At 40.2% G+C, this 8,825-nt stretch overlaps 1 pseudogene; it reads right to left on the bottom strand.

The window, feature by feature from the left end:
• Positions 1-2,234: 2,234 nt before the first annotated feature.
• LOC129485860 (lysine-rich nucleolar protein 1-like) lies at positions 2,235-3,876 on the bottom strand (annotated as a pseudogene).
• Positions 3,877-8,825: the final 4,949 nt, after the last annotated feature.

The raw sequence follows: 8,825 nt of genomic DNA, 5'->3' as shown, positions 1-8,825 counted from the left end.
CACACACTGTAACTGACTAGTTATGTGACCTTAGGCAAGATTAACTCCATTTAACTTCACTTTTTTCAAATGTAAAATAGGAAGTATAGAAGTTGATCCTTGCCTAACTTACAGGATTGACACATGACTTCATGTAAAATTCTATTTGTATTTTGTAAAGTATAATATCCTACAAAACTTTTATTTTCATCATGACTGGTATGATTAAATATGAAATTACATAGTAATCAAAGGGATTGTGAGTGTGGATGGGCCTCAGCATGAGTTCCCACTGTCCCAGAGAAAAGCCCTTGTCTTCAAGAGGCATGTATGAATAATAGTAATCACAGAAAGAGAGAAAGCTATAAGTGCCAGGAGGATTCCATTTTCAACCCTTGGCAGTTAATATAGGAATTACTCTTATATGCTGCATTTATTTGGAGATAGGTAGAGATAAATTGATAGATAGATAATAGATGATAGATAAGTAGAGAGATAAATAGATTAGATGGATACAAGATAGCTGATAGATAGATGATAGATAGATTATAGATAGGTGTATTAATCCATTTTCACATAGATACAAAGACATACCCGAGACTGGGTAATTTGAAAAGAAAAGAGATTTAATTAAGTCACAGTTCCACATGGCTGGGGAGCCTCAGCAAACTTACAATCATGGTGAAGGGGAAGCAGGGGAAGCAGGCATGTCTACATTACCTGCAGGTGAAAGAGAGCATGTGAGAGCACAGGAAAAATTACCACCCACAAAACCATTAGATCTCATGAGAATTCACTCGCTATCATGAAAACAGCATGAGGGAAACTGCCCCCATAATCCTATTGCTTCCCTCCCTCAACACATAGGGATTACATGTCTCTCTCTCCACATGTGGGGATTACAATTCAAGATGGAGATTTGGGTGGGGACACAGAGCCAAACCATATCAGTAGATAGATAAATAGATAGATGAGATAGTAGATAGATAGAAGACAAATGATAGGTAGATAGATGATAGATTATAGATAGGTAGGTAAATAGATTAGACAGACATATAAATAGATGATAGATGTTAGGTAGATAGATAAATAGATTAGATACATAGATAGATGATAGAAGATAGATGATATTAGTGTGATAGGTGTATTAGTCCATTTTCACATTGCTACAAAGACATACCCGAAACTGGGTAATTTATAAAGAAAAGAGGTTTAAGTAAGTCACAGTTCCACATGGAAGTTCCACATAGGTAGATAAATGGTGGATAATTAGATACGTGATAGCTAGTTAGATAGATAAGACTTTGGAGGTGAGATAACTGACAGGTGCATTCCTATTAACTGGAAAGCTTTTGTTTTTATGGACAGAAGAATGGAGTGAGGCTTTCATTTTGAAAGTACATGTTATAATAAGGCAATGTTTTATATAAAGGAAGTGAGCAATTAGGATGTCCATGCTTTAAACAGGGTGGGGAAAAAAATCTAAAGCAGTGGCTGGATCAGAAAGTAACTTTCAACAGCTGAATATCTGATATAGTTTGATAGTTTGTGGTAAGAAAAAAGAAAAGAAATGACTCTTTCCCAAAGATGTCCACTTAATCCCCAGAAACTGTGAATGTGGTATATATATGGCAAAAAGGGATTTAGGGTTGCAGGGAGAATTAAGGTTGCTAATCAACTGATCTGAACATAAGAAGATTAACTGGGATTATCTGGGTGGGTCCCTTGGAACCTCACGGATTCCATTCTGTAAGAGGAAGAAGGATCAGATAGAAGGAGATGCAAGGTGAAAAGGACTTGACCTTGTGACTAGCTTTGAAGATGAAGAGTGGAGGCTGTGAGTCTTCCTTGACTACCTGTATTTCCTTATACGGGTAGCCCCTAAAAGCTTGGAACTGCCCTCAGACTACAGCCAGGAAGCAGACAGGGACTTCAGTTCCACAGCCACAAGGAGCTGAATTCTGCCAACCAGAATGAGCAAGAACATGGATTCTCCCCTCAAGCCTCCAGAAAAGAATGCAGCCTACAGTCAGCACTTTAAGTCCCATGCAACCTATAATAGATTTCTGACCTACAGAGCTTTAATGTCGTAAACTGGTGTTGTTTGAAGTCATGAAGTTTGTGGTAGCTTGTTATGACAGTAATTGAAAACTAATACCTGGTCCTTTTAGCAGAATAACCAGCACCCTGTAATGTGTCATTCACGCATATCTTTTTTTTTTTTTGGTGGGGGCGGGGAGACAAAACTCTAGAGTTTAATCTTCCTGCTTGACTGACTTGGAAGTGTTCCTGTCAATATAAAAGATCTTGTTGGGGGTGGTGGAGAAGCCGAAGCCGGCTCCGAGGCTGTACTTCCAGCTCATGGCCCGGTCGTAGTCCTGCTGCAGGTTCTGCTGCAGGCTGTCCGCTGCCTTCTTGCTGAGGGCCATATTGGGCCTTGCAATCGTGGTGGGGGGGGGGGGGGGGGTGCAGCTGAACGAAGTGGACAGGTTTGTTTGTTTGTTTGTTTGTTTGTTTTGAGACGGAGTTCCGCTCTTTCACCCAGGATGGAGTGCAGTGGCTCAATCTCGGCTCACTGCAACCTCTGCCTTCCTGGTTCAACCGATTCTCCCACCTCAGCTTCCCAAGTAGCTGGAATTACAGGCACACGCCACCACGCCCAGCTAATTTTTGTATTTTTAGTAGAGTCGGGGTTTCACCACGTTGGCCAGGCTGGTCTGGAACTCCTAACCTCGTGATCCACCCACCTCGGCCGGGACAGATTTTTGAAGCCACCCATAAGTTTGAGAAATTTCAGTTTCTGTTCCTCGTTCTGAAAACCAGCAGTATCCCACTGGCCAAACTGGGTTCCCGTCCACTTCCAGGTTTCAGAAGCTTCCGTTTTGCCTGACTCGCGATGGACCTCTTCTTGAAAGGCCTTTCCCCTCACCTGGTCTATGTGCGCCTCGTCCATATTGCCTTTCTTTTCCAACACCACCTCTAAGTCCGTGTCTGTTTCCTCCTTCCAAGGGTCTCCTGCTACCCCACTCTCTTTCCTCTTATTTTTTCTTCCTTTTCAGAGCCGGCTCCTCAGTGACCTTCTTCTTGGACTTCATCTTTTTCTTCACGGGGGCCTTAGGGCCATCTCGTATAGGGATGTATTCTGGAGCCTCAACTTTGACTGGTTTAGTTTTATTTCCTTTACGGGGGCTGCTCTCCAAGGACCTGGATGGCTTGGAGTGGCCTGGGAGCACGTCTCCCTCCTGGTGGAATTTTTTTTTTCTTCTTCACCTTCCCACTGTGTTCCCTGGGGCTCTTCTGCTTCTGTTTCTGCCCCAAGGCTGCCTGTTCCTCACCCTCCTTCCCCACTGAGCAGTGTCTGCAGCATCCCGGGCTCGCAGAACCAAGGGTCCTGGACTGAGAAGGCTGTGGGGTCCTGGGCCCCCTATTTTTTGCCTTCTTGTGTTTTTTGAGTTTCTTTCCAACTCTGGTTTCCTCCTCACTGTGTCTGAGGTCTGGGGAGGTTTTCACCCCAGAGGCATGGGACATAGCCTGAGGTGACTTCTTTTTCTTCTCCCCACTGAGGAACTTCAAGTGGCCAAGCACCTGCTTCCTGGGGCTAGGTAACTTCTCTGTCCATCTGGCACACAGCGTGGTCTCAGGTTCTACATGCTCCTCGCAAAGGGCACTGACACCCTTCTTTTTCTCCTTCTTTTTCTTCACTAGAGGCATCTCAGGTACCTGCCCATGTACTACACTCTTAGAGGGGGATGTGGCTCTTATAGAAGAAACATCGTCAAAGTAATCATCATTGTTTAAAACTGAGTATTGAGTCTCTGGTTCTTTGACCACTTTCTTCTTCTTTTTCTTCTCTGGGAGCCCAGGTCGCAGGTCTACTTTGTGTGTCTTGGTGATCATTCCGGTGGGCCAAACTTCCCCATCCCCCTTCATGCATATCTTAAAGACTATTCGAAAATAAAATGTTTATTGTGTTATTGAATTTTTATAGGAATGAGTGCTCATTCAGCTTCCAGACACTCGTAAGGCAAAAGCACTACCTGTTAAGTGTGGTTAAGGGGGCAGCTAAAACCTGGGATGCATGTATTTCGTAATAGCACAAGGACAACCAAAAGAGGGATAGATCTTAGGAGAAGCACTGGAAGAAAATATCTCAAGAAGATGCTTCATTTGCCACAAAAAGGTGGATATAAGAACATGGGCAAAAGTAGGGGAAAACAGGATATTTTTGGCAGTGTCACTCATAGGGGCAAATAAATCAAGTGTAGGGAGGGTATAAGGCTAACCAATTATCTCTAGACATGAGATATTTGTAGAATATTAGATGTAAGACAGAAAGAAAATTATTGAAAAGCATGAAGGCAAACTTACGAAGTTTCTATTTAAAAACACAATTGGAAAGCAATTGTTAATTGTGAGCATTTATTGTAAAAGCAGTGGTGGTATTCATAGGAATAATAAAACTAATGTTAAGGGAAAATGATGACATATAACATTGAGTGCTTACTGTTTGTCATCAGTATAAATGCTGTATTTACCCGTGTAATCCTTTCAACAACATTGAATGGTTAACTTCTATTATCACCCTTTTTCACGTTGAGCAAAACTGAGACAAAGATGAAGTAACTGCCCCAAATCAAAAGGTAAATAAATAGTAGAACAGGAATTTGAACCCAGATCTTCTATTTCAAGAATGCATAATCTTACCCACTACATCATAATACTGCATTGAATATCAACTCCACTAGATACTAGTCTGGGCACATGACACATATTAAATAATGTTTCACTAATCCTTTTTTTCTAAATTAGAAAACTGAGGCTAAGAGTGGTTAAGCTGTCCAAGATTTTTCAAGATGAAACAGATGGAATTCCAAATCTCTAATCATGACAAATTACCTATTATTGTACTTGCCCAAGTTGATCTCCTGGCCTCACGTGATCTTCCCATCTTGGCCTCCCAAAGTACTAGGATTACAGGCATGAGTCACCACACCTGGCCCATAAAAAAAATACTTAATACGAAAGAACTCCAGGAAATGAAAAAGGGAACAAAATCAGATGTGACACAAAGAAGAAAAATAGCAAAGGATAGATTTAAAAACCAAAAGGCAAGCCAAAACTGGAAGTATATATTTGTGTAACATATATCTGGCATTCAGCTTATATTAAGAATACAAAAAGAGCCCCTACATTTAAAAATGAAGAAAGCAACCAAATAAAAATAGATAAAATACTTGAGTGGGCATTTTAATAAAAATATACAAATGGACAATAAGCATATGAAAAATTATTCAACATCATTGGTTATTTGGGAAATGCAAATTAAATGTAGTGAATAATACTTCACACCTGCTTGAATAGCTAAAATTTAAATTATTTACAAAACCAAATAATGAGGATGTAGAGCAACTGAAACCCTCATCTGTTGTTCATGAGAATATAAAATGGTTTGACCGTTTTTAATATAGTTAAATATATATCTAGCCTATGACCCAGAAATTTCACCCCTAATTATTTGCCCATGTGAGCTAAATATATTTATTCACACCCTTGTAAAAGAATATTCATAGAAGCTTTGCTTAAATTAGCCAACAATTGGAAACAGGCCAAATATTCATCAGTAGGATAATATAATATAGTATTGATATACCCAACAGCATAGATAATCTCAAAAACGATGATAAGAGAAAGAAGTTGCTATGGTTTAAATGTGTCCCTCAAAGTTCATGTGTTGGAAACTTAATCCTCAATGCAGCAGCATTGAGAGATGAGACCTATGAGAGATGATTAGGTCATGAGAGCCATGCCCTCATGAGTGGATTAATGCCATTATTTGAAGAGTGGTTAGTTTTCTTGGGAGTAGGTTTCCGATAAAAGGATGACTTTGGCCCCCTTCCCCTCTTTCACATTCTCGGCTTGCTTGCCCTTCTGTCTTCCTTCAAAGGATGATGCCGCAATGAGGCACTTGCAAGCCTCATGAACTTGGACTTCCCAGCCTCTAGAATACCAAGAAATAAATCTCTATTCTTTATAGATTACTTAGTTTAATGTATTCTGTTATAGCAACACACAATGAACTAAGACAAAAGCCATACATTAAAGAGTGCATACTATATGGTTTGATTTATATGAATTTCAAGAAAAGACAAAACTAATAGAAATTGGAAGAGTTGTTGACTAAAGTGGAGATTGACTGATAAGGGCCATGAAGGACCACTTTTGTGTAATTGAAATGTTCTTGACAGTATCTTGACTAGGGTGTTGGATACAAGGCAAATACATTTGAAAATTCAGATTGAATGTCACACTTATCATCTGTGACTATCATTCTGTGTAAATTTTTCCTCAATCAAAAAATCCTGCTCACTCTAGCCCTAAGCTAATGCTAAATTTACAACACTACAATGGTTACCTATTTGTAAAGCAACTAATATGCATCAGTCACTGTGTAGGGTGTAGGAGTAGAAGGGTGACCAACAACTCAAAGACACACAAAGTGCACAAAAGCACACATGACCTTCTGGTGGGCTTTGCCCTTAGTTACTAAATTAATGGAACTCACATTCTAGTGCAGGAAACAATATTAATCAGAGAACCAAATAATTTAAAATTACCACTCTGATAAATTACAGGGAGTGTTATTTTATATTATAAAAACATATAATACTGGGAATTTAATCAGGGTAATGGAAAAGATTTCCTCAAAAAAGTGACAATTCAGTGGGCATAACCCTTTAGGAAAGAAATTTGTTTTGCTGTTGCAGGGATGTTATCATTGTTTATCATGATTGTTATTTTGCTGGAAATATCTAAAATCAGGAAAACTACCAAATTGGAAGAGTGATACAAACAAGATAGATACTTCTCTGAGATAGGTAGATATCTGTCCAGCCAGAGAGGGCTTGCCTGCTCAAGATCCCTTTAAATGCTATGATTTAGATATTTTTATTACACAATGTAGTGAAACGAATTTTTAAAACCCTACATTCATATTCCAACTCTATTATTAAATTCTAAAAAAAAAAAAAAGAAATTTAGACAGTAAATCTTCCCAGTATCACATAGTTTGCAATTGCCTGGGTTGGATAGCCTGGGTCAACTCAAGTTTTTATTTGCAGTTGAGTGTGTTGTTTTTTCCATGGTCCAGTAAGTGTGTTGTCTCTGGGAGGCAGGGAGATAGATTTATTGAACATAGTCAGTTCCGCCCAGATTCCCTCTGAAGCTACTTATCCGTTGTGTGCACATAGGCATCAGTTTTGGTGTGCTTTGCTTCTACTGACTTGCATCTGCAGCTTCCTTAAGAATGCTGCCTGCAGACCACTCCAGCCTCCTGGGTTGTAGGCACATAAAGCTCAAAGCGTCCGGGAGTTTCCTCCTCACCCACCTACCACACACACAGTCCACCGCCAACAGCTGACTTTGTGGGAGTATAAAGCTCTGCTCTGTTGCCTCCAGGCTGGAGAAACTTTGATGTGTAATTTATGCCACAGAGCACCCTGCAGGATGAGGCTGGGGCTGGTACTTTGCCAGAAATTACACCCTTCCCAGTCTTTCCTCCCCCCATCCCTTACCAGTTTCTCTTGGGAGTTCTTTCTTAATAAATCACTGGTACATGAATCTCCATGTCAAGGACTGTTTCTAGTGAACCCACTCTAAGACAGCAGGTCAGAGCTCACCTCCCAGACGAAAACTGCCTCTGACTCATTTAGCTCTGAGACAGAAGAAGCTAACCATGTACAAGCCTCTCGGTTCTGGCAGAGCAGGAATCAGGGTATGTGCTATTCAGCAGATGAACAACTATGTTCATTGATTGTTAGAATTCCCAGATGATCTTTAAGGAAAATTATCTGGTGGACCACTCACACAGAACAGTACCATCAACCTAGAAGAAACTGTCAACATCCTCAGTGAGCAGGAGTTACGAATAACCCAGAAACTGAAAGCATCGAAAGCATTCATCCAGCCTACCCTCCTGACTCAGAACACATTGTGCTAGAACTGTTTAAAGACAAAAGATTCTGCATCCTGTTTAATTAAAAACATTTCACAGAGAAAGTTTTCCCATGATACCACTGCAATCCCCTCGTGAACCTAAATTTAGATGTAAGGTAGAGAGAAAGGTGAGATAAAGTTTGCTGAGTTTCTTCTACGTACCAGACATTTTCTTTGCAATGCCATTTAGTCTTCCCAATAATCCTCTTAGCTACCCTAGCCCCACTTTCAACATGACAAAATGAGATGCAGAGATGCTGGATAGGTTATCTAAAGGTACATAGCTTATAAGCAGCAGACCTGGGGTTTGAAATCAATTGTGTTTGGATACAAAGCTGGTACTCATTCCCATGGGTTAATCAGCCTACTCCCTTCAACCTGCAGCTGATTGGGATGCAATCAACTATTTTAACAAGTGAGACCGTGTGTAGTATTTCATTGGGAAGGCAACTTCAGATACTGCAAACAGTGAACAATCCAACTAACTGTGACTTCGTTAATACCGATGCGTGTTATATCATTAGGGGACTCGAGATCAGCAGATCCAGAGCTGCTTCCACAACCCCACAATCTCGTGAGAAATCCAGAAACTCTCTGGCTTTCTGCTGTACCATGTTGAGCATGTTAGTGAAGTGTCTCTTCGTGACTGTAAGGTGGTGTTACAATTTCCAAGGTCAAGAGAAGAGACAACAGGGAGAACATGAAAGGGCAGGGTGGTGGTTAGCTCTACGGGGATGTCACTCATTTATTTCATTACAGAAAATTATTCTTGTAAATAATGTCATAAGTCATTGATTTATGAAATAATTTCAGTGCAAAAGCATCTAGAAAAGTAAATATCTAACAAAAAGAAA

The sequence above is a fragment of the Symphalangus syndactylus genome, chromosome 7 (assembly GCF_028878055.3).
Source record: "Symphalangus syndactylus isolate Jambi chromosome 7, NHGRI_mSymSyn1-v2.1_pri, whole genome shotgun sequence".
NCBI classification, from domain to species: Eukaryota; Metazoa; Chordata; class Mammalia; order Primates; family Hylobatidae; genus Symphalangus; species Symphalangus syndactylus.
Note: the sequence above shows the minus strand (reverse complement) of the source record. Positions and strands in the feature narration are given on the sequence as shown.